We start from the raw sequence: 25,714 nt of genomic DNA, 5'->3' as shown, positions 1-25,714 counted from the left end.
GGTGAATATCAGCAGATGGTATTTTGTTCCTACAAAAGAATCTACCACTTTGGGCAAAATGACAGATTCTCTTTAATCTTTCAAAAGATACAAAGCTTCTGCTGGACTATTATTCCTATTTTTCATATTTTATTAGAATTGTTTGATGAATCTCCCTGAATGTACATGTGTTCTAATAACAGTGATAAAAAGAGGTTATAATTGCATATAAAAAAACTGAATGATAGAACGCCAAGTAACTAAACCACATTAAAGCCTCCTACACACGATTGGATTGTTGGCCAACAAAACCGTGGGTGTTGGCCCAAACTTGTCTTGCATACACACAGCCACACAATTGTTGGCCAGCAATTACGAACGTAGTGATGTACTACGTGGTTTTTCAGCTATTTAGCGCCACCCTTTGGGCTTCTTCTGTTAATTTCATGTTGGTAGAAGTTTGGTGCATGTTGATTCGTGCTTTTCAGTTAGCACTTTTCATTTCATGCTTTTCAGTTTGTTTCTGAACGGCCGTTCGTCAACCAGACATGTTGCGGAATCGGAGGAGATAACGTGTTATTTATTATAGGCCTTGGAGTTATTGCTTTGACATTATTTTTTTGGTTGAATAATGATTTGATTTGGTATATTTTGTTTGTACTTTGGACTTTCGTCCGATGAACTTGTGTATACATGCTCGGAAAATCGGACAACACACATTTGTTTATGGAAAATTTGAAAGCTTGCTAGCCAACATTTGTTAAAATAGAAAATGCCCTGGCATCGGTGGGCATAAACAATGCCATAATAGGCTTTGTGGTCAGTGGGACTAAAAAAAATACATAATTGGTGTCAATGGGAGGAATGGTGTCCCATCATTGGTGTCAGTGGAAGGAATAGTGTCCCATCATTGGTGTCAGTGGAGGGAATAGTGTCCCATCATTGGTGTCAGTGGTAAGAATAGTGCCCCATCATTGGTGTCAGTGGTAAGAATAGCGTCCCATCATTGGTGTCAGTGGTAGGAATAGTGTCCCATCATTGGTGTCAGTGGTAGGAAAAGTGCCCCGTCACTGGTGTCAATGGAGGGAATAGTGCCCCATCATTAGTGTCAGTGGTAGGAATAGTGCCCCATCATTGGTGTCCGTGGACGGAATAGTGTCCCAACATTGGTGTCAGTGGTAGGGATAGTGCCCCATCATTGGTGTCAGTGGTAGGAATAGTGCCCCATCATTCGTGCCTGTGGAGGGAATAGTGTCCCAATATTGGTGTCCGTGGGAAGAATAGTGTGCCATCATTGGTGTCAGTGGTAGGAATAGTGGCCCATCATTGGTAGGAATAGTGCCCCATCATTGGTGTCAGTGGAGGGACTAGTGTCCCAACATTGGAGACTATGGTAAGAATAGTGTCCCATCATTGGTGTCCGTGGAAGGAATACTGCCCCATCATTGGTGTCCGTGGAAGAAATAGTGTCCCATCATTGGCATCAGTGGAAAGAATAGTGTCCCATCATTGGCGTCAGTGGAAAGAATAGTGCTCCATCATTGGTGTCAGTGGAAGGAATAGTGTCCCATCAATGGTGTCAGAAGTAGGGATACTGCCCCATCACTGGTGTCAGTGGGAAGAATAGTGCCCCATTATTGGTGTTGGTGGGAGGAATAGTGCCCCATCATTGGTGTCAGTGGGAAGAATAGTGCCCCATTATTGGTGTTGGTGGGAGGAATAGTGCCTTGTATGACTGAAGAAATAGTGACCCAAAAGTCAGATAAAGGCATACAAGGAGCTACATCAGGCCCCACATGAATGACAATTGCGCGGTCATGCAACACTCTACCCATCTGAAATTTATATCATTTTTTTTTCACAAAAATAGAGCTTTCTTTTGATGGCATTTAATCACCACTGGATTTTTTATATATTGCTAATTAAATGGAAAAAAAAAAACTGAACATTTTGGAAGAAAAAAAACATGCGTTTGTTTTTGTTTCTGTTAAAAAGGTCTGCAAATAAATAATTATTCTTTATACATTTCGGCAAAAATGTATGGTTGCCACATTTCTTTGGTGAAAATAACCCAAATCTGTATATTATTTTGTCTGTGGGAAAGTCATAGAGTCCACAAACTATGGTATATATCTGAAAATTGGTCAGTCCTGATGTACTGATGATCTAATTTCGTGAGGCCACAAAATGTCAGGACAGTGCAAATACCAATTTTTTTTACCCCTTTAGTCCAAGGTGTTTAGTAAGAGGCATAGTGAATTTTTTGAAGTTGTATTTTTTTGTCATAACTTTTTGGAAAATGAAGAAAATATAAAATATAAGTAAAAATAAATATTCACAATACTGTCACCAGTGCAGTACAGCGTTATCATATAGCCAGTGTGATGGTGATCCGGGACACAAACTGGTGACAGTATGAAAAAAAAAATTTCTTTAATAATAATTATAAAATATTAAAAAATAATTACATTTTTTTTTACTAACATGCTGCGACCAGAGCAATACAACATTACCCTAGCAGCACTACTCTGGGGAAGTGATCAGAATTGTTTTTTTTACATATGATTGTTTACAGCAGTGAGAGTTACTGTCATGGCCGTTCCTGGTGATCAGATCGCACATGGGAGATCTGCCAGCAGGATTCCTTTTTTGAGAACTTGTCGGTATCCTTGGGTGCGCGTTAACGCGAACGAACGCACGCGGCTGCGCGTTGGTACGAACTGGCGCACGCGGGTGCGCGATGGTGCGAACGGGCGCACGCGGGTGCGCGGGGTCACGAACGGGCGCACGGTTACCCGCGGGGGCACGCAGACTCGCCGTACGACCATTTTTGTCGCCCTAAGGGCTACTTAAGGAATCTGCCTCTGTTCCTCCTTGCTGTCCAGTCTACAGCGTGTCCGGTGATTCTGCTATCTGCTACTTCTGATTCTTGTTACCCGGCCTGTTCCTGACTACGTTTGCTTGCTGCCTGCCACCGACCTCCTGCCTGTCTGACTATGTCTCCGTCTCTCCCTGTGTACCGCTGTTGCCCGCCTGTTACCGACCCAGCTTGTACCCGACTCTGCTGATTGCCTGCTGACACCAGCTGACTGCCACCTGTTGTTCCGGTCTGATAGCCAGTGCCTGCTGCCATCTGCCATCAGCTGTTCCAGTCTACCACCTGTGCCTGCTGTTGTCCACGTTCCTACCTGCCTGCCGGGTGTCTTCCATCCAGTACCTCTGTGGATCCCTTGCTGCTGCCGGTCCTGATCTGCCTTACACCAGCCAGGCACTTGTGCCCTCTGAACTCTTGAATTCCTGTTCCCACTTTCAGGGGTTCTCGAGCCAGAGGCTTACGAGAAGCCGCTCCCTGCATTCTGGGCTCTCATACCAGGTACGTGACAGTTACAGTATATTGCTATAAGCAAGCATTTTACTGAATGAAATCGATTCAGTTTGTTTTGTTGTGATTAGAGGTGATTGGTCAAAGCTAATCACATGGTACAGATGGGCTATAAATGGCACTCTGTATCATGTGATCACATTGGCCAATCACAGCTAGCAACACAATTGTTTATAATGGATGGCATGAAAAGAAGCCATCCATTGTGTACAACTGGCATATGACCTGCTGTGATTGGTCACAGCGGTCACATGGTGCCAGCAGCGAGCTGGTACACTGATCAGTCATTGGCTGTGTCCAGTGGCAGTCAGTGACAGATCACACTGCTGCGCGGCCCCACCTTATGAAAGGATGTCATATGACATCCACTCAGAACAGTAAAGCCACCACCTGGCCATCATTCTGCTATAGGCCAGGTGGTAATGTTTAAAAAAAATTACCGTATATACTCGAGTATAGGCCGACCCGAATATAAGCCGAGGCCCCCAATTTACCCCCAAAAAAACTGGCAAACTTATTGACTCGTGTATAAGCCGAGGGTGAGACATGCCTGTCCATCCCTGTGTGTGTGTCCGTCCATCCCTGTGTGTCCGTCCATCCCTGTGTGTCCGTCCATCCCTGTGTGTCCGTCCATCCATCCCTGTGTGTGTGTGTGTCCATCCATCCATCCATCCCTGTGTGTGTGTGTCTCCATCCATCCATCCATCCATCCCTGTGTGTGTGTGTCTCCATCCATCCATCCCTGTGTGTGTGTGTCTCCATCCATCCATCCATCCCTGTGTGTGTCTCCATCCATGTGTGTGTGTGTGTGTGTGTGTGTGTGTGTGTGTGTGTGTGTGTGTGTGTGTGTGTGTGTGTGTGTGTGTGTGTGTGTGTGTGTGTGTGTGTGTGTGTGTGTGTGTGTGTGTGTGTGTGTGTCCAGCCTACCTTTGTCCCGAGCCTCCGTCCCGTGCCTTGCCTCCTTGCCTCCGTCCCGTGCCGTGCCTTGCCTCCTTGCATCCGTCCCGTGTCGTGCCTTGCCTTGCCCCCGTCCCGTCCCGTGCCGTGCCGTGCCTTGCCTTGCCTCCGTCCCGTGCCCTCTTCGTCGGCGGCCATTGTAAAGTTCAAAAGCTGCGCCGCCGCCTTCGCCTGTGATAGGCGGAACACTGAATTTCCCAGCAGCCTGTGTTCCGCCTATCACAGACGTCGTATCATCCTCGTCCGTAGTACGAGGATGATACGATGTCCGTGATAGGCGGAACACAGGCTGCTGGGAAATTCAGTGTTCCGCCTATCACAGGCGAAGGCGGAGCCGGAGGCGCGGCTTTTGAATAGAATGGCCGCTGTCTGTCTGCTCGACACGCTGATCGAGCAGGCAGACAGCGATGACTCGAGTATAAGCCGAGGGGGGCACTTTCAGCCTCAAAAAAGAGGCTGAAAATCTCGGCTTATACTCGAGTATATACGGTAAATAAAAATGATATTCAAGTATGAATTCCTAACGCAAAAAGTATACTTCATCTCTTTAAATAATCTCATCTGCGGGCTTTGCTGTAGATTGCACCTCTAGCAGGCAGTAGGTGCTCCTCTAATAGATGAAGTGGTCTCTGTGTGACAACCTTACCTAGCACAGACCCTTACTGAGCAAGCGTAGTCACCCTATGGCAGGAAGCACAACCATAGGCACTAGATACACCAACCATGACCGTAAATCCTAACCAAAAAATAGAATACCCCCTCCATGTTCAATTGAGACTAGATAAACAGAACCTAATGGTTTATTTTTATAGGGATTTTTTTTTAGGGGGGTAGTAATGTACCCTTTAAAGTGGTTGTAAACCCTTACAAACCACTTTGACCTACAGGTAAGCCTAGATTAAGGCTTACCTGTAGGTCCAAGCAATATCTCCTAAACCTATATGGTTTAGGAGATATTTGCCCGAAAACGGGCACCACTGTCTACGGCGCATGCGCCGTAGACAGCGGCGCGCAGGCGCACTGAGCGCGGCAGTTTCAAAAATGGAGCTGCCGCATTTGTCGACTCCCGTGCCCATGCGCGGGAGTGACGTCATCGCGGCTTCGCCGAATGACAGCGGCGGAGCTGCGAGACGCCACCAGCAAGATGGATGCGGCGGACTACAGGGGACAGCGCGACTTCGCTGGCTCCTGTGTCAGGTAAGTGACACATAATGGGCTACTATGCGATGCATAGTAGTCCATTATGCTTTACCTTTGCAGGGAAAAAAAGAGGAAGTAAACTCATCAGGGTTTACTTCCTCTTTAAGCTAACCTGTGCTGAGAGAGGTATGGAGCTGGATTTGCTTTGATTCTAGGAGCTAGCTAAAAAAGTAAGGCTTTATTTAATGTAAAAAACATGCTAGAATTATTCCTCTCATTCCGCCGTCCGCGGCAATATGCAACATGTGTATTGGGATCGCGTTTTCAGGCGTAGGCTCCTAGACGCATGCGTTTACGTTTTTACGTGCCGTATATGTGGGGGTGAGGGGGCCTCAATTTATTTTTTTGGGGGAGGCAGGGTTATGCGCTTGGGTGTAACTTTCAAATTTTTTATAATTAAAAAAAAAACTTTTTTTTTTTACGTAACTTTTTGAAAGTCCCCTATGTGATGATTTTTTAGGTGACAGGTTCTCTTTAACCACTTCAATACCAGACAGCTTACCCCCTTCCTGCCCAGGCCAATTTTCAGCTTTCAGTGCTGTCGCATTTTGATCAACAAATGCGTGGTCATGCAACACCGTACTCAATTTTTTTAAAATAATTTTGTTCCCACAAATAGAGCTTTCTATTGGCGGTATTTCATCACTGCTAGGGTTTTTATTTTTTGTACAACAAATATAAAAATAATACTGAAAACTTTGAAAAAAATAAGTTTTTCTGTTATAAAATGTTGTAAATAAGTTTTCTCCTTCACTGATGGGCACTGATGTGGCGGCACTGATGGGCACTTATATGTGGCACTGATGGGCATTGATAGCTGGCACTGATGGGCACTTATGGGTGGCACTGATGGGCATTGACTGGCACCATTTGGGTGCACTGATTGGCATTGATTTTGGGAACAGATTGACATCCCTGGTGGCCATGGGTGGCAAACCTGGTGGTCTGGAGTGGGCATCCTGGGGGGGCTGCGCTGATGATCAATCAGCTCAGACCCCAAACCCCCCCCCAACAAGAGAGCAGCTGATCGGCTCTCCTCTACTCTTGTCTGTCAGACGTGAGTGAGGAAAAGCCGATACACATCTGCTCCTGTTTTACACTGTGATCAGCCATGACTGGACATGGCTGATCACATGGTAAAGAGCCTCCGTCAGAGGCTCTTTACCAAGATCGATGTTGCGGTGTTTCAGACTGACACACCGCACAACCAATCACCATGCTGCATGCCCCCAAGGGTACGCGCAGGCTGTTATCCTGAAAGACATCATATGACGTCCAGTCAGGATAACTGAACCACCTCCCGGCCATCATCCTGCTATAGGCCGGGCAGGGAGTGGTTAATGAGAAATCCGGGGTCTAACAGACCCCCACTGTCTCCCCTGTGCTCCACTGAATGGAATGCAATGCACATCCCATTGCATTACATTCTTTCCTGGCCTTGACAGCCAAGGAAACTGTCAACGGGAATTCGGAAATGACGTGTTTACTCTCCTCCCTCCCCTCTACCCAGCGGCACCCATGATGCCGGTACTGATGGGCAGCCAGATACATAGCGGGATGTGTGGAACAGCTGTCTTGTCCTCAGCTCTCACCGTGTAGTCCATGGTGGCCTTCATCCTCACCTGGATCCACCATCACCCAGAGAGCAGAGGGAAGCGCTGACAGCCAGCTACCACTCTCACTGCCCAACCGAGACAGGGGGCCGCACCCCCTCCGCACAGGGCCAGCCCCTGACACCCAATCCACCCCGCGGATGGATGACACACCCGATCTCGCCCAATCAGCTTCACAGCAGCACATGCCCCAGGAGATGGAAGGCCCAGCCCCTTTAGGATAGGAACCGCCTCCAAGACTCTTCCAGTGAGTACAACTCCATTGCCCAACCCTCAAACTGAGAACTCACCCACCCACCCAGCCTCAGCACCAGGGTTTGAACATGTGAGGTGGCGTCAGCAGTGAATGGGCTGACAAAAGCCCAGGAGCCAGGACACAATTTCTAGTTGCCATGGTGCCTGGGACTTGTCGAGCACTGCCTGGCAGTGTACTGACTTCACTAGCCGCAAACTTTTTCTAAGACAGAGACATGCTGGAAGCATGACAGAGACAGCCAGGCAAATAGCATTTCCGCAAAGAGAATAGCATGACAGCCTCTACGTTCCACTTTAAAGTCTCTGGGGCAGACTCTTATTATGGAAAGGGCTTCCACTGCTGGAAATAATAATAGATGGTCTGTCTATAGCAGGGAAATGCAATTAGCAGACCTCCAGCTGTTGCAAAACTACAAGTCCCATCATGCCTCTGCGTGTCATGCTTGTGGCTGTCAGAGTCTTGCTATGCCTCATGGGACTTGTAGTTCTACAACAGCTGGAGGTCCGCTAATTGCATATCCCCGTTCTATAGGAATGAATGCCGGGAAACTCTCACTGAAGAGGCTGCTTGAGGTCTTCCTTGTTCTTCCCATTATAGGGGGACAACATGCTGTCCTTTTCTCCCAATTACGCTCCTTTCACCCTGTCACACAGGCTTCTGATGGACGCTACAAGTGGCTACTTCAACCATCAGGAAACCAGCCCTGAGAAACGACGTGCAGCCATTGTTGGAGTGCATGCATGAAGACGGGAAGTGGCTGCAATGAGGCTGCAGGAGATCAGCAGCACTGAGATGCAACAACGAAGGAGAAAAAAAAATGTTTATCATATAGGGAGATTTAGCAGGCTAAACGTCATTCAGTTAAGCCCCTTTCACATGGGGCAGAATCCATCCAAGCGGATCCGCCTGCTCAGTGAGGGATCGCTCTGCTGATACCCGCTGAGCAGACAGAGGACAGGTCCGCTTCCTTATGCAGAGTGGACACTGACGTAGACAACTCTCCTGGTGGTTGGATGAAAACGGACTGCATGTCTGTTTCCATCCCCCAAAGTAATGGCGAAAATATCCCGGTCCGGATCGGATGCCGGTGGGTGACAACTGACACATGTCCACTGACATCTGCTGGCCCATAGAGAACAATAGGTGGTCTGATCAGTTCTGCTGGAAAACCGGACAGGCTGACCCAATCGGTCTGCTGGTGTGAAAGGGGCCTCAGGGTCTAAATCTACTTTAAAGTGGATATAAACCCTGATGGGTTCTACTTCCTCTTTTATTCCCTGCAAAGTAAAAGCATAATGGGCTAGTAGACAATGCCTGCTAGCCCATTATGTGGCACTTGCCTGCAAATGAAGCCCGCGCTGTCCCTGCTGGTGGCCGCATCCATCTTCACCCCTCTTCATTCAGGGCCACAGACTCCGCCTTTGTGACTGACTGGAGCCACGTAACGTCATTCCCACGCATTTGCATGGGAGCCGCCAATCACAGAGGTCCGTTTCTTCACAGCGCATGCGCAAATGACATCATCAGCGAACTACAAAGAAAATATCTCCTAAATGGCGTGCGTTCAGGAGATATTTACAGTACCTAAAGGGAAGCCTTATTCTAGGCTTATCTATAGGTACAAGTTCCTCATGGGGGTTTACAACAACTTTAGGTAGCGCCCACATGTGACACTGAGCTACCAGAACTGAAATCCAATGAATGAAAGGGACGGGCCAAAGACAGTCGGGCCGAGGAGAAAACTGCTGGATGATGCTGGACGTCCTTCAGCCAGGAAATGAGACAAGCTCTGACTTGTTGCAGCGTCTAATGCACACTGTGGGGGCGCACTCAATGGAAGGGCCCCTGGGTGCCAGGAGTGACATCACCCTGTGCCAAAGGCGACAGGCTGAAAACTGGGACCCAGAAAAAGATGGTGGCCTCGGTAGGGGGCGGAGACTCTTGGAGGAAAGGTAAATTTAGCTCTGCTTAACTACTTGTGGACATTTACGGCGATGGGGTGGCCGATCTGCGCCATATCACGTACACGTATGTGATCTGCCATTTCCGGGTAGGGAGAGAGCACCACCCCATTTGTGCTGTCATCTGCTATGTCGCAACTCAGTTAAGCAGGTCCCAGCCAATCATTTATGGCCAGGACCTGCCGATCAGCTCAGCGAATCACAGTACAGAGCCCTGCATTCAGGAACAACACAGAGCAGAGATTATACATAGTTAGTCACACAGTTAACCCTTTCATTGACCCTAGATGTTAACCCGTTCCCAACCAGCGTCATTAGTACAGTGACAGTGCATATCATTAGCATTGATCACTGTATTCGTGTCACTGGTGATGTCAGTTCCCACACAGTGTCAGATTTCCCACCACACTATCACAGTCCCATTTTAAGTCGCTGATCACCGCCATTACTAGTATATAAAAAAAAAAAGTAAATAAAGATTCCAGTATATATCCCATAGTTTGTAGACGATATGGCTTTTACACAAACCAATCAATATACGCTTATTGGGATTTTTTTAATCCAAAATATGTAGCAAAATACATTTTGGCCTAAATTTATGAAGAATTCGTTTTTTTTCTTTTTGGATATGTTTTATAGCAGAATTCAAGATTGTCGGCTCTTTTTTGTTTATAGGGCAAAAAATTAAAAGCGCAATATGAAAAAAAAACGAAATAGCACTAGAGTTGCATGACGGCGCAATTGCCAGATAAAGTAGCACAGTGGTAGATAGCAAAACAATGTCCTGGTCATGGAGGTAAAATCTTCTGGAGGTCCAGGGGTTAAAGCGTGCAATCACGCGTTCCCGCTCGCGATTTTGGTGGACTGGTTTACAGGCAATTCTGTGCGTCGCATTCCCTTCCTAGGCTGCCCTATGAGTGCTTGTTGCCTGAAAAGAAGCTCACGCTCCATTTTGGAACGATTGTGCAAGAATCGCTTCACGTTTTGGGGTGACAGGGTACTTTCACACTGGGGCGTGGGTCCATTAGCACTAAAACGCCACTACTTTTAGCAGCGCTTTAGTGGCACCAGCTAGAGGCCGAAGAAAGGGTTAAAAGTGCCCAAGTTGCGGCGCTCTGCCCATTCATTTCAATGGGCACGGGCGGATGAGCTGAAAACACCACTCCAAGGATGCTGCCTGCAGGACTTATTTTCCCCTCCCGCAGGCGCACCGCCCCCCGTGTGGAAGCAGAGAGGGGCGCCTCGGGGTGAAATGGGTCTCACGGACTAATGGCCCCCAAAAGGGTGTCCCACGTTTTGTGACCTTGAGTTACAATCTCAACAATTCCGTCTGCGATGGCAAATCGTGAGATGTGAATGGAGGCCTTAATGATTGGAAGCTAGGCTTACGCTAGCAGCAGTGCTTGTGTCCCTCTGAAAAGTTATCTGCACTCAGATCGCTTTTGACAGGCGGTAACAGCCTGCCAAACGCCTCCTAAAATCAGCCCGTTTTAACCCTGTAAATGGCACACCACCACGTTGCATTCACACGTGGTTGCAGTGCTGCCCCTATTATCTCACTATTGGGGGATACCTTTTGTACCCAGACACAGTCAGATACTAAGACCAGAGCAGACACAATCTGGGGGGAGCTGTTCATGGCAACCTATCAGCTTCTTTCTTTCATTTTCAAAGCTTATCTGAGCAAGCTGAAGATAGAATGTGATTGGTTGCCAGGTTCCAGATTCCCTATATCCCCCCTTAGATCACCCACCTAGATGTGTGCCCCAGATCAGGACACGTGTCTCAGTTCACCAATAGATAACTGGCAGAGATAGTTATTGGTCACATAACTGCCTATTAATCACCTGGATAGAGGGGTCCCTACCAACCAATCACAACTGCTATTCCATTGATCGCTACAATTTGATTGGTCCCTGCACCGTGCAGCTCATCTCCCCCCCGGGATCAGTGTAAGTACCGGAGTATACACAGCACGGAGCCCCCAGCACTATACATGTGATCCCGGCTCCGGTGTACACCTTCCCCGCTCCCCGCCATCATCATTACCTGCACTGTGCCCGGCTCTGTCTCTTCCTCTATGCAGCTCTGTCAGGGGCGGGGCTTCCTACAGCGGGGAACACGGGACAAACATAACTTACCCGGGGAAAGGGAGCAGAGGCCGAGGAAGCTGAAAACTCCTCTTATTTCTCTAGGAAAGGTCATGGTTGGCCATAACAAATCCAACCCTTCACAGATCAGCTGTGCATGATAACTGAGAGAGAAATACAGCAACACACAGAGCATTCCAGGTGTACAAAGCACCCCATAGAGCCTTCCACAGAGCCTAGCATGTGTATAGAGGACCGCATAGATCCTTCCAGATGTATAGAGAACCACAGAGCCTTCCAGGTGTATAGAGAACCACAGAGCCTTCCAGGTGTATAGAGAACCACAGAGCCTTCTAGGTGTATAGAGGACTTCATAGAGCCTTCCAGATGTATAGAGAACCACAGAGCCTTCTAGGTGTATAGAGGACCGCATAGATCCTTCCAGATGTATAGAGAACCACAGAGCCTTCTAGGTGTATAGAGAACCACAGAGCCTTCCAGGTGTATAGAGAACCACAGAGCCTTCTAGGTGTATAGAGGACTTCATAGAGCCTTCCAGATGTATAGAGAACCACAGAGCCTTCTAGGTGTATAGAGGACTTCATAGATCCTTCCAGATGTATAGAGAACCACAGAGCCTTCTAGGTGTATAGAGGACTCCATAGATCCTTCCAGATGTATAGAGAACCACAGAGCCTTCTAGGTGTATAGAGGACTTCATAGATCCTTCCAGATGTATAGAGAACCACAGAGCCTTCTAGGTGTATAGAGGACTTCATAGATCCTTCCAGATGTATAGAGAACCACAGAGCCTTCTAGGTGTATAGAGGACTTCATAGATCCTTCCAGATGTATAGAGAACCACAGAGCCTTCTAGGTGTATAGAGGACTTCATAGAGCCTTCCAGATGTATAGAGAACCACAGAGCCTTCTAGGTGTATAGAGGACTCCATAGATCCTTCCAGATGTATAGAGAACCACAGAGCCTTCTAGGTTTATAGAGGACTTCATAGAGCCTTCCAGGTGTATAGAGAACCATAGAGCCTTCTAGGTGTATAGAGGACTTCATAGAGCCTCCCAGAGGTATATAGGACCTCATTGAGCCTTCTAGGTGTACAGAGGACTTCATGAAGCCTAGGTGTATAGAAAACCATGGAGCCTCCAGATACATAGAGAACCATGGTGCCTGCCAGATGTATAGAGGACTACATAGAGCCTTCCAGGTGAATAGAGGGCCTCATAGATCCTTCCAGGTGTACAAAGGACCTCATAGAGCCTTCCAGGGTGTATAGAGGACTGCATAGTCTTCCAGGTGTATAGAAGTCCTTGCAGAGCCTTCCAGGTGTATAGAGGGCCTCATAGAGCCTCCCAGGAGTATAGAGGACCTCATAGAGCCTTCCTGGTGTGTATAGAGAACTTCATATAGCCTTCCAGGTGTAAAGAGGACTTAATGGAGCCTTCTAGGTGTATAGAGAACCATGGAGCCTCCAGGTATATAGAGAACCATGGTGCCTGCCACGTGTATAGAGGACCTCATAGTGCCTTCCACATGTATAGAGGACTTCATAGAGGCTTCCAGGTGTATAGAGAACGTCATATAGCCTTCTAAGTGTACAGAGGACTTAATGGAGCCGCCAGGTATATAAAGAACCACGGTGCCTGCCAGGTGTATAGAGGACTTCATAGAGCCTTCTAGGTGTACAGAGGACTTAATGGAGCCTTCTAGGTGTATAGAGAACCATGGAGCCTCCAGGTATATAGAGAACCACGGTGCCTGCCAGGTGTATAGAGGACTTCATGGAGCCTTCTGGGTGTATAGAGAACCATGGAGCCTCCTGGTATATAGAGAACCATGGCGCCTGCCAGGTGTATAGAGGACTTCATAGAGCCTTCCAGGTGTATAGAGAACCTCATAGAGCCTTCCAGGTGTATAGAGGACTTTGTTGAGCCTTCCAGGTGTATAGAGAACTTCTTAGAGCCTTCTAGATGTATAAAGAACCTTATAGAACATGTCAGGTGTATAGACAATCTTATAGAACCTGCCAGGTGTGTAGAGAACCTCATAGAACCTGCCAGGTGTATAGAGGACATCTTAGAGCCTTCCAGGTGTATAGAGAACCACAGAGCCTGCCAAGTGTATAGAGGACCTTGTACAGCTAGCCAGGTGTATAGAAAACAATGGAGCCTTGCAGGTGTATAGAGGACTACATAGAGCCTTCCTGGTGTGTATAGGGCCTCATAGCCCCATACACGTTGGGTATAGAGAGCATCATAGAGCCTTCCAGGTGTATAGAGAATTTCATATAGCCTTCCAGGTGTACAGAGGACTTAATGGAGCCTTCTAGGTGTATAGAGAACCATGGAGCCTCCAGGTATATAGAGAACCACGGTGCCTGCCAGGTGTATAGAGGACTTCATGGAGCCTTCTGGGTGTATAGAGAACCATGGCGCCTGCCAGGTGTATAGAGGACTTCATAGAGCCTTCGAGGTGTATAGAGAACCTCATAGACCAGGGATATGCAATTAGCGGACCTCCAGCTGTTGCAGAACTTCAAGTCCCATGAGGCATTACAAGACTCTGACAGCCACAAACATGACACCCAGAGGCAGAGGCATGATGGGACTTGTAGTTTTGAAACAGCTGGAGGTCCGCTAATTGCATATCCCCATCATAGAGCCTTCTAGGTTTATAGAGAACCAAAGAGACTTCCAGATGTATAGAAGACTTTGTAAAGCCGTCCAGGTGTATAGAGAACCTTGTAGAGCCTTCCTGGTGTATAGGGAACCTCATAGAGCCTCCCAGGTGTATAGAGAACCCCATAGAGCCTTCCAGGTGTATAGAAGACTTTGTAAAGCCGTCCAGGTGTATAGAGAACCTTGTAGATCCTTCCTGGTGTATAGGGAACCTCATAGAGCCTCCCAGGTGTATAGAGAACCCCATAGAGCCTTCCAGGTGTATAGAGAACTTCTTAGAACCTTATAGAACATGTCAGGTGTATAGAGAACCTCATAGAACCTGCCAGGTGTATAGAGAACATCTTAGAGCCTTCCAGGTGTATAAAGAACCACAGAGCCTGCCAAGTGTATAGAGGACCTCGTACAGCCAGGCAGGTGTATAGAAAACAATGGAGACTTGCAGGTGTATAGAGAACTACATAGAGCCTTCAAGGTAAATAGAGGACTTCATAGAACCTTCCAGGTTTATAGAGGATTACATAGAGCCTTCCAGGTGTATAGAGAAGTTTGTAGAACCTGCCAGGTGTATATAGAACCTCATAGAACCTGCCAGGTGTATAGAGAACCTCTTAGAGCCACCCAGGTGTATAGAGAACCACAGAGCCTGCCAAGTGTATAGAGGACCTCATACAACCAGCCAGGTTTATAGAAAACAATAGAGTCTTCCAGGTGTATAGAGAACCATAGAGCCTTTCAGGTGTATGGAGAACCATAGAGCCTTCCAGGTGTATGGAGAACCATGGAGCCTTCCAGGTGTATGGAGAACCATGGAGCCTTCCAGGTGTATGGAGAACTTAATAGAGCCTGCCAGGTGCATAGAAGACCTTATAGAGCCAGCCAGGTGTATAAAGAACTATGGAACCTGCCATATATAGAGAACATCATAGAGCCAGCCAGGTGTATAGAGAACCATGGAGCCTGCCAGGTGTATAGAGAACCATGGAGCCTGCCAGGTGTATAGAGGACCTCACAGAGCTTACCAAGTATGTAGAGAACCACAAGGGACGGAGAGGATCATTGGGACTTTGTATGAAGCACACCACCAGAATCAACCAAATAATATATATATATATATATATATATATATATATATATATATATATATATACACACACATAGATATTCCCACATAATACAAAAAGAATTTGTGTTATTGACGTGTGGGGATGGGCGGGTGCTCGCTGCAAGTCGACGGCACACCCACACGCCGTACCTTTGACATCAATCTTGATGCCGTGGGTCTACTTTGTTTTTCCATCTGCGTGCGCCATGAGGGAGGCTTGGGGCATCCAATGCCGGGTGTCAATGGCCACTGGGGCATTGGCGCCACCTTTCCATTAGCACATAGCATGACATTGGTGGAGTCCTGTGTCGGCTTGGTCGCTATATATACCACACCCTTATGGAGCACATATCTTGTTTTTGTTGTTGATACCATGCAACTTTCTGGACAACACTTTCTACTCCTTACTAAGGGTAACAATTTGGTTTCTCATCTATCTATGTTTTTTCTGTGGTATCTTGTGTTCCTATCACCAATTATATGGTGTGCAATTAATCATGTCTATATGAAAATTTGGGGTTATATCTAACACAACTTCTTTTTATATTATATATTGTGTGGGAGTGTGTGTGTGTGTGTGTGTGTGTGTGTGTGTGTGTGTGTGTGTGTGTGTGTGTGTGTGTGTGTGTGTGTGTGTGTGTGTGTGTGTGTGTGTGTGTGTGTGTGTGTGTGTGTGTGTGTGTGTGTGTGTGTGTGTGTGTGTGTGTGTATATTACTTGTATGTTATTTATTATATGATTTTTTTTTTTTACTGTTTTATATGCATACCCACATGTACCAATAAATATGTTAGTGTACACTAATTGATTTGGTTGATTCTGGTGGTGTGCTTAATACAAAGTCCCAATGATCCCCCCCTACCTCTTTCACATAATACAGGGGTGGGAACATACGAACTTTATAGTAGTCGTTGTCTCATGTAAAGTCCCAATATTTTATTTGATCTTGCAGGTGTATAGAGAACCTCACGGAGCCTGCCAGGTGTAGAGAGGATCTCATAGAGCCAGCCAAGTGTATAGAGAACCATGGATCCTTCCAGATGTATAGAGAACCTCATAGAGTCTTCCAGGTATATAGAGAACCATGGAGCCTGCCAGGTGTAAAGAGAACCTTTTGGAGCCCACCAGGTGTAGAGAACCTCTTAGAGCCTTTTCAGGTGCATAGAGAACCTCATAGAGCCTTCCAGGTGTATAGAGAACCTCTTAGAGCCTTCCAAGTGTATAGAGAACCTCTTAGAGCCTTCCAGGTGTATAGACAACCTCTTAGAGCCTTCCAGGTGTATAGACAACCTCTTAGAGCCTTCCAGGTGTATAGACAACCTCTTAGAGCCTTCCAGGTGTATAGACAACCTCTTAGAGCCTTCCAGGTGTATAGACAACCTCTTAGAGCCTTCCAGGTGTATAGACAACCTCTTAGAGCCTTCCAGGTGTATAGAGGATCTCTTAGAGCATTCCAGGTGTATAGGGGAATTCTTAGAGCCTCCCATGTGTATAGGGGAGCCCTTAGAGCCAGCCAGGTGTATAGAGAACCTCATAGAGCAAGCCAGATGTATAGAGGACCATGGAGCCTTCCAGGTGTATAAAGAACCTTTTAGAGCCTTCCAGGTGTATAGCGAACCTCAGACAGCCTTCCAGATGTAGAGAGACCACAGAGCATCCCAGGTGTATAGAGACCATAGAATCTTTTAGGTGTATAGCGAACCTAATAAAGCCTGCCAGATGTACAGAGACCACAGAACCTTCCAGGTGTATAGGGAACCACACAGAGTCTTCCAGGTGTATAGGGAACCACAGGGCATCCCAGGTCCATAAAGAAAGAACTATAGATTCAGTCAGGTATATCGAGAACCATAGATGGCCAGGTAAGCAGGAAGGAAAGCGGGAAGGGGAATTGTTAGTGGTTTGCTTGACTTCACTGCTTCTTTTGTGCACTTTGTGGATGAGTTAGGTCACACTGCCTGCAACTACAGAGGTCAGTGAGGGTTTGTTCTTTACAGCTTTATAAAAATTTACTTTATAAAAATTTACTGTATAAATAGTTGAATGTTCACTAGCCTGGCCAGTTTTTCACTGCATCCAATTCGCATGACATGTGAGTGTGACCGGCTCTCAATGAAGTCGGTTCACACATGTCCGGGGTGGCCACAATGCAGTTTCCAGAAGGATCTTGTGTGTTTTTTGGTCTGGTTCAGGTGTGAATTCATGCAAAAATTCAGACATGAATCGCACCTGAACCAGTAAACAGAAACACACCCTGGACCCCGGGGGGGGGGGGGGGGGGGGGAACACGGCCGCACATATGTAAACCCAGCCTCAGACCTTGTTCACACGAGAGCTTCCAGGGTGCGTTTGGGACCGTAAGACTGTGCACCAGCATGGATGTTACATTTGGGAGTAGCAGCTGTGTCTGTGCAGCAACCCCTGTGTGGGTAAACCTGGCCCTCAGATTCATACTGTGTGCCCTGTGTGAACGAGGCCTTAGGCATTTTGACAAATGATGTCCACAGCAAAGTACTGAACGTGCACATATCCATTTGTCAGTGATAAGAACAAGTTTCATTCTTTTTCTCCATGACTACAACCTCAATTACTAAAAATTGGAACACTGTAAAATCTACATAAAAACAGAATGCAATGATTTGCAAATCTTGTAAACCAAAATTTTATTTTTAATCGAAAATAGAAAACATATATCAGTTTTACTGCTACAGGGCTTCACCTCCGCGCCAGATAACGTGGTCTGGCTCTTCTGGGTAGGGGGCGTGAATGCGCGCTGCCGGTGGCTCGCTCCTGCTGTGATTATACATGTCCGATGATATTACATGCCCGATGTCCAACAGCACCCACTGATTGTTCGGCGCACAGGCAGAACAGCAGTCGTCCTATGTAAACAGGGATCCATGCCTTCCTCTAGTAAAAGTACCTCCCACACAGTACACAAAAACACAGGCTAGGCACACAGTTAACCCCTTCCCAGCCAGTGTCATTAATACAGTGACAGTGCATTTTTTTTAACCCTGATCACTGTATAAGGCTGGGTTCACACTAGTACGACAAACACTCCGACATTGGGAGCACATGTCACATAACGTGTATAAACACAAGTCAGTTCGACTTTGAAAAACTGCACTACTCTGGTCCGACTTTGATCCTACTTCAGCGCATTGAATATCATTGAAGTTGAATCAAAGTCGGATAAGCATCTTAACTGATCTGACTTTGGCATGCAACTTGTACAGAGGACAGTGCCGGGACAAGGTCATCCAGAGCACAGGGCAAACATGCAAAATTGCGCCCCCCCATAATATATACGCACAAATCCTTTCCACCTACTCCAAATCCCCCCTCCCAGCACAAATTCTCCCCAATCCCCCATCTTAGCACAACTCCCCCCAATCAACCCTGCTAGCACAAATCCCCCCCCCCCCCAAAAAAAATAATAATTCTACTCCTACCATAAATCCCACCCCCTACCATATTACCTTTTTTTTAGCACAAACCCCCCAAAAACCCCCCTCCCCCCACCTCACATAATACCACAGTGCCCAGGGGCAGCCGCTCCTCCTGGCCACCCCTTGTCCCTGCCCTGGCTGAGGATCTTGAAGGGGAACCCCACACCAAAACAAAAACAGCATAGAGTTACCCCTCCTTTTGGTCTGGTATGGATTTCAAGGGGAACCCTCCCACACCAAAAAAATAAAAAACAGCATGGGGTCCTCCCCAAAATCAATGCCAGACCCTTTATCAGGTCAGGAAAGGGGGTGGGGTCAAGCGAGCGCCCCTCCTGGACCATACCAGGCCACATGCCCTCAACATGAGGGGTGAGTGTTTTGTTTTGTTTTTTGCCATTGGGGTTCCCCTTAAAATCAATACCAGACCAAACGGTCTGGTATGGTCTTGGAGGGGGAATCCTAAGCCGTTTTAAAAAAATATATATATTTTGGCGTTTCCCCTCAAGATTCATACCAGACACAAAGGGCCTGGAATTGTCGGGATCAAAGTCGGATCCCATTCATTGAAGTCGGATGAAAGTCGGACTTCAAGTCGCAGGGCAAAGTCACATCCACAGTCACGACTGTCATATCGTACCAGTGTGAACCCAGCCCAAGTGTCACTGGTCCCCAAAAAGTATCTGTGAGTGTGTCAGAATGTCTGCGGCAAAATCTCAGTACCGCTATAAGTCGTTGATCGCCACTATTACTAGTAAAAACAATAAATAAAAATATCCCATAGTGTGTAACTTTTGCTCAAACCAATCAATATACGCTTATTGGATTTTTTTTTTTACCATGTGTAGCAGAATACATACATATGAGGAATTTTTATTGAATGTTTTATAGCAGAAAGAAAGTAAAAAAACGTTTGTTTGTTTTTTTTCAAACTTTTCAGCTTTTTTAGTATATAGCGTGAAAAAAAAAAAACGCAAAGGTGATTAGATACCACCAAAATCTCTATTTGTGGGAAAAAAAGGACACATTTTGTTTGGGTACAGACTCGCACAACCACACAATTGTCAATTAAAGTAAGCAGTGCCATATCACAAAAAAATGGCCTGGTCAGGAAGGGGGGTAAATCTTCTAGGAGGGCAAATGGTTTAATGGAGAAAATTAATAATTTGAAGAAAGAAAAAAAAAAAATAAGATCATTTTGAAATTGGCAAAGCAACAAGGAACATTTTAAAACTAATGAGGTTAATTGGTAACAGGTCAGTAACATGATTGGGTATAAAAAGGGCATCTTAACCAGTTCTGGACCAGCCGCCGCAGCTTTACTGCGGCAGGTTGGTCCGGCCGCGCAAAATCACGTTAGTATACTCCCCGCCAGCTGTGACGATCGGATTCGATAAGGAGCTGATCAATCCCCAGGCCCAGGCCAATGAAATCTGGCCTGGACCTGGTGATCACTCCTGTCGAAGGAGATCCGTCCACTGTTGTGTAAGTGCAAACACGGCAGGGGAAGTGATGTCATCTCTCCTCATGACGGACTTTTCGTTCAGGCCCGAGAGGAGAGAGCATCTAACAGCGAGTTGCACCAACACTACACTGACACCAGGTCACGTAGGCACACAATTCACCCCCGATCACCTCCCCAGTTTACCCCTTCACCACCTGTCACTGTGTCACCCAGTACAGGGGCGCTGGTAATATAGTGTGGGACTTGGTGTCAACCTTATTCGGAAAGGGGTACCACTTGTACGTGGACAATTGTTACACAAGCGTGACACTTTTTAGTAACCTTTTCGATTATGGAATTGGCGCATTTGGCGCATGTGGCACAGTGCGATCTAATCACTGGGGCTTCTCCCAACGGCTTGTAGAATCCCAACTTCAACGGGGGGAGAGAGCCTGCTTGAGGTGTAATAATTTGTTAGCAGTGGATACACGGAATGTTTTCGGTCTGTCCTCGCTTCACGCACACGCGGCAGTCCAAATTCCTATGGAGACTGGTGTTGTGGAGAAACCCCTCTGTATCCATGAATACAACCTTAACATAGGAGGGGTGGACCTCAACGATCAGTTGTTGGCGCAGTACCCAATAGCCCATAAGGTCATACTCTGGTACAAAAAAAGTGTCTATTTATTTCAATTGGCGTTGCTGAACGCTTTTGTGCTATACAAAGCTTCAGGATGGACTGGATCCTTCCTTAAATTCCAGGAAGAGATCGTCAGAGCCCTTGTTTCCAGACGGTGCTCTTGCCCAACTTCCCACTCCAAATGCAGAAGCCAGCTGCATGAGAGGCATTTTCCTTTTGTCCTCCCTGTTACCCCTACCCAAAGAAATCCCCCAAAAATATGTTGTGTCTGCAGCAAACGCAGATTTAGGCGTGACACCCACTTTTATTGTCCCTCCTGTCCTGACCAGCCTGGTCTTTGCATTGGTGACCGTTTCAAACACTATCACACACTAATTGAGTATTAGCGTAGGGTACAGCACCACACAGCCCTAGGCACATGTACACAGGGTCTAGAAAGATGTCATGGCCATCACATTTTTGAAAGACCCTAATCTGCAACGTTCAGTTTACAGTTTTTATAAAAGTGAAAAAAAATATATAAAATAAAAAATCCAAAAATAGTTGTGGTTGTATTTTTCTCCTCTCTCTGCTTTATTTTTACTATGTTTTATTGTGTTTGCATTGCAGATATGGTATGTTATACTTTAATGTTTGTTTTATTGTTAACCATCATTTGCTTAGCAGGTACGCCATTCAGCTGCAGCACGGGTTTATTTATCCTAACAGTAACAACGTTTGGTCCTACGAGATATAAAGCCGTCACTCCAGCGCTGTCGGGGGTGGTTTCACCACCACAGTTTAAACAAAAAAAAAAAAAAAAAAAGAAGAGTATATATGCCGAATCACGGGGGCAGCAGGGGTGGAGGAGCGATTTGCTGCTAACATTAGGGACGGATTGCCCCCATGCTTCGGGCATATATTTTTTTTAGGCACAGATTGCAATGTTTTATTTTTACTATGTTTTATTGCATTTGCTTTGCAGGTATGGTAAGTCTTACTGTTATACTGTAATGTTACTTACTTGTTTTATTGTTAACCATCATTTGTTTAGCAAGTACGCCATTCAGCTGCAGCACAGGTTTATTTATTTTGACAGCAACAGTGTTTGCTCCCACGATACGTAAAGCCTTGACTCTGTTTGCTGTTGGAGGTGATTTCACCACCACAGTTAAAAAACAAAAACAAAAATGGAGCATGTATGTCCATCATTAGAAGTGGGTGGATGAAGGGCGGTATTCTAATGGTGGGCATACCCACCTATCAATTTCTTTTTTTCTTTCAGCCCACAGGCTGCATGAAAAAGAGAACATTACAATGTATGCCTAACAAGGACTAGCAACGTACTGGTGTGTTGCTGGACTTTGAGTGGTTATACCAGAATGATGCCTGCAGGTTTAGGTATCATCTTGGTATCATTCTTTTCAGCCAGCGGTCAGCTTTCATATAAAAGCAATCCTAGCAGCTAATTAGCCTCTAGACTGCATTTATAAGCAGTGGGAGGGAACACCCCCCCCCCCCTTTCCCACCATCTTTCATTGTTTTTCGGGCTCTCCTGTCCCAACAGGGAACCTGGGAATGCAGCTGGTGGTTCAGACAGCTGATCATAGAGCTGATAAGAGACCAGAATGGCTCCAATAATCTCTATGGCCTAAGAAACCGGAAGCTACGAGCATTTCATGACTTAGGTTTCGCCAGATATAAACAGCGCCATCTAAGGTCTAATAGATCCCAATTTTTACAAAAAAAAAAAAAGTACCTGTTACTACCTATTGCTATCATAGGGGATATTTACATTCCCCAAAATAACAAAAAAATACAATAAAAAAGTAAAATAAATGTAAAAAAAAAAAAAAAAAAAATAGAAAAAGCACCCCACGCAAGCGTCGGTCTGGTGTCATATGTAAACAGCAATTGCAGCATGCAGGTATAACTGCAAAGGTCAGCTCGAGGGCATTAATTTTAGCAGTAGACCTCCTCTGTAAATCTTTTATTTCATCATTTGGGCAATATAGTGTGTTTTAGTGCATTCAAATAAAAAAAATTTTGTTTTTTCCACAATTGCGTTTGAAAAATGGCTGCGCAAATAATGTTTGAAAAAAATAAATTGCAACACCCACCATTTTAATCTGTAGGGCCTTTGCTTTAAAAAATATATATATAATGTTTGGGGTTCAAAGTAATTTTCCTGCAAAAAAAAATAATGTTTTTTTATGTAAACAAAAGTGTCAGAAAAGGGACTTCAAGTGGTTAGAAGAGTGGGTGATGTGTGACATAAGCCTCTACAATGTTGTACATTTCAACCCCCCCCCCCACCCCCAAATGACCCCATTTTGGAAAGTAGACACCCCAAGCTATTTGATGAGAGGCATGTTGAGTCCATGGAATATTTTATATTTTGCCACAAGTTGCAGGGAAATTAATTTATTTTTTGCACAAAGTTGTCACTAAATGATCTATTGCGCAAACATGCCATGGGCATATGTGAAATTACACCCCAAAAATACATTCAGCTGCTTCGGAGTATGGGGATACCACGTGTGAGACTTTTTCAGGGCTCAGCTGCGTACTGGACCCCAAAAAACAATCACCACCTTCAGGCTTTCTAAAGGCGTAAAATTGTGATTTTACTCACTACCTATCACAGTTACGGAGGCCCTGAAATGTCCAGATAGAACAACCCCCCCCCCAATGACCCAATTTTGGAAAGTAGACACCCCAGGGTATTTGCTAAGAGGCATGGTGAGTATTTTATAGACATGTGCATTCATGGATTTTCACGTTCTTTTTAACAAACGATAACAAATGTGCAGAATCCGAAAGATCCAACATAAAAAATGCTTTATTTTCATTTCGTTGCGACAAGAGTTCGATATAGATAGAAGATTCGACATGATGATGACAATAGCAATCTGTGTCGATTGAATCTGCTTTCGAATGTGCCTAACCTAACTCTATTAGTCCAAGATTATTCGACAGAGAGAAAAGATTTGACATTATAGACATGAAGATTTGACGAAGCAGCTAAATACATACGATCGCCGCAAGCGGACATTTATGGCCTGGTCTTCAAATAGAAAAATTTTAATGTTGGTTGACTAGTAATGATAATTAATAAATATAATTATTACTAGTGTCATACAACATTAGAATTCTACTATAGCTTGTGGGCGGAGCATTCAACCGGAAATGTACGATCGTGGCGTCATAGAGTTTAGCTGCTTCGTCGAATCTTCTTTCGACAGATACCATAAGCCTTCAATTGACAGATTCAACCTTAATTTGGATTTTTGGACGAATGCATTTTTTAACGAAACTAAATAAATAAAAATGAATTTCAGGAGTAACTAAACACATTTATTTTTCAGACTGTGATAGGCAGTGAGGAATGAAATCAAAAATGTAGGCCCTTAGAAAGCCTGAAGGCGGTGATTGGTTTTCGGGGTCCTGTATGCAGTTAGACTGCCAAAAAGTTCCACACATGTGGTATCCCCATACTTAGGAGAAGCAGCAGAATGTATTTTGGTGTGTAATTCTACATATAACCATGTCATGTTTGAACAATATAGCATTTAGTGACAACTTTGTGCAAAAAAAATAATAAAAAAAAATAATAATTAAATTTTCCCAAAACTTGTGGCAAAATATTAAATATTCCATGGACTCACCATGCCTCTCAGCACATAGCTTGTGTCTTCTTTCCAAAATGGGGTCATTTGGGGGGTTTGTGCGATCTTGTCATTTCATTGCCTCCAAAGCTGCGATAGGTAGTGAGGAAGTGAAATCTCCATTTTTACACCCTTAGAAAGCCTGAAGGCGGTGCTTGGTTTTCGGGGTCCCATACACAGCTAGGCTCCCAAAAAGTCTCACACATGTGTTATCCCGGTACTCAGGAGAAGCAGCTTGTAGATGCTATAACTTTTGCATGCAAACCAATAAATATATGCTTATTGACTTTTTTTGTTATAGACAGGCTGAATACAATTTTGCCTAAATTTATGACAAAAAATTGGTTTATTAACCACATTGACATCCTTTTTTTCCCCACAAAGAGCCTTCTTTTGGTGGTATTTGATCACCTCTGTGGTTTTTATTTTTTGCGCTACAAACAAAAAAGTGTGACAATTTTGAAAAAAAAAAAAAAAAAACAATATTTTTAAAAATTTTGCTATAATAAATAACTTTCCTTTGGAGGGTTCCATGCATCTCCATAAAGATTGGCATTTTGGATCTCCTTTGGCCTGTGGAAGAGGTTACCGTGTGGCTCATCCTGGAAGTCTGACTTCACGTCTCCGGTTCCATGCCTGATAGATCCACCACCGTACGGTGAGTTGGGTCCACTATTTTTGTAAGAGTACCTTTTCCTCTCCCCCTCTGCTTGAAAGGTGAAGGCACTCCGTGTGTATATTTCCACCACTGAACACATCTACTCCAGAGACTGTCATATATTTTCAGCAGTTGCATTTTTATAATCATCACTGTGTACTTCTGATACCTTTTGGACTAGTACATTTTTATTTTAAGTTTGCATCGGTTGGTTTATATGGAAGTTCACCTTATCAAGCACTTCCATATGATACTGTGACTTTCATCCTATTTTTATAATTTAAGTGTTGCCACTTTCTTCATTATGAGACAGATTTTTTTTTTTTTTTTTATACATCTTTGTTCAGACAGCTCCGCCGCAGCCCCCCCCCTTTCCATAGGTCTGTTATGTTCAGCGCTACACTTTTCACCCACTATAATAAATATGCCCCAAAAATATATTTAAAAAAACCAAACATTTTAGGCCAATACGTATTCTTCTACATATTTTTGGTAAAAAAAAAAAGTAAGAAGCGTTTATTGATTAGTTTACAAACTAGTGGCTAGTTATGTAATTTTAATAAATTTTTTTACACTAGTAATGACATGGAGCAGTGATTTTTATCATGACTGCGACATTATGGGAGAGACATCGGACATT

General features: G+C 45.2%; 1 protein-coding gene across 2 annotated transcripts in view; it reads right to left on the bottom strand.

Annotated features, from left to right (window-relative positions):
• The window catches only part of TTC33 (tetratricopeptide repeat domain 33), a 341,381-nt gene extending 329,901 nt beyond the window's left edge, over positions 1-11,480 (bottom strand). For both annotated transcript variants that reach the window (XM_077462811.1, XM_077462812.1), the window contains exon 1: positions 11,398-11,480. The gene's annotated coding sequence lies outside the window, so the exon portion shown is untranslated. The remainder of the gene's footprint in view (positions 1-11,397) is intronic.
• Between the last annotated feature and the right edge of the window lie 14,234 nt (positions 11,481-25,714).

This window comes from Lithobates pipiens, unplaced genomic scaffold (genome assembly GCF_037356315.1).
Source record: "Lithobates pipiens isolate NorthernLeopardFrog02 unplaced genomic scaffold, aLitPip1_a1.2 Scaffold_3, whole genome shotgun sequence".
Taxonomy (NCBI): domain Eukaryota; kingdom Metazoa; phylum Chordata; class Amphibia; order Anura; family Ranidae; genus Lithobates; species Lithobates pipiens.
Note: the sequence above shows the minus strand (reverse complement) of the source record. Positions and strands in the feature narration are given on the sequence as shown.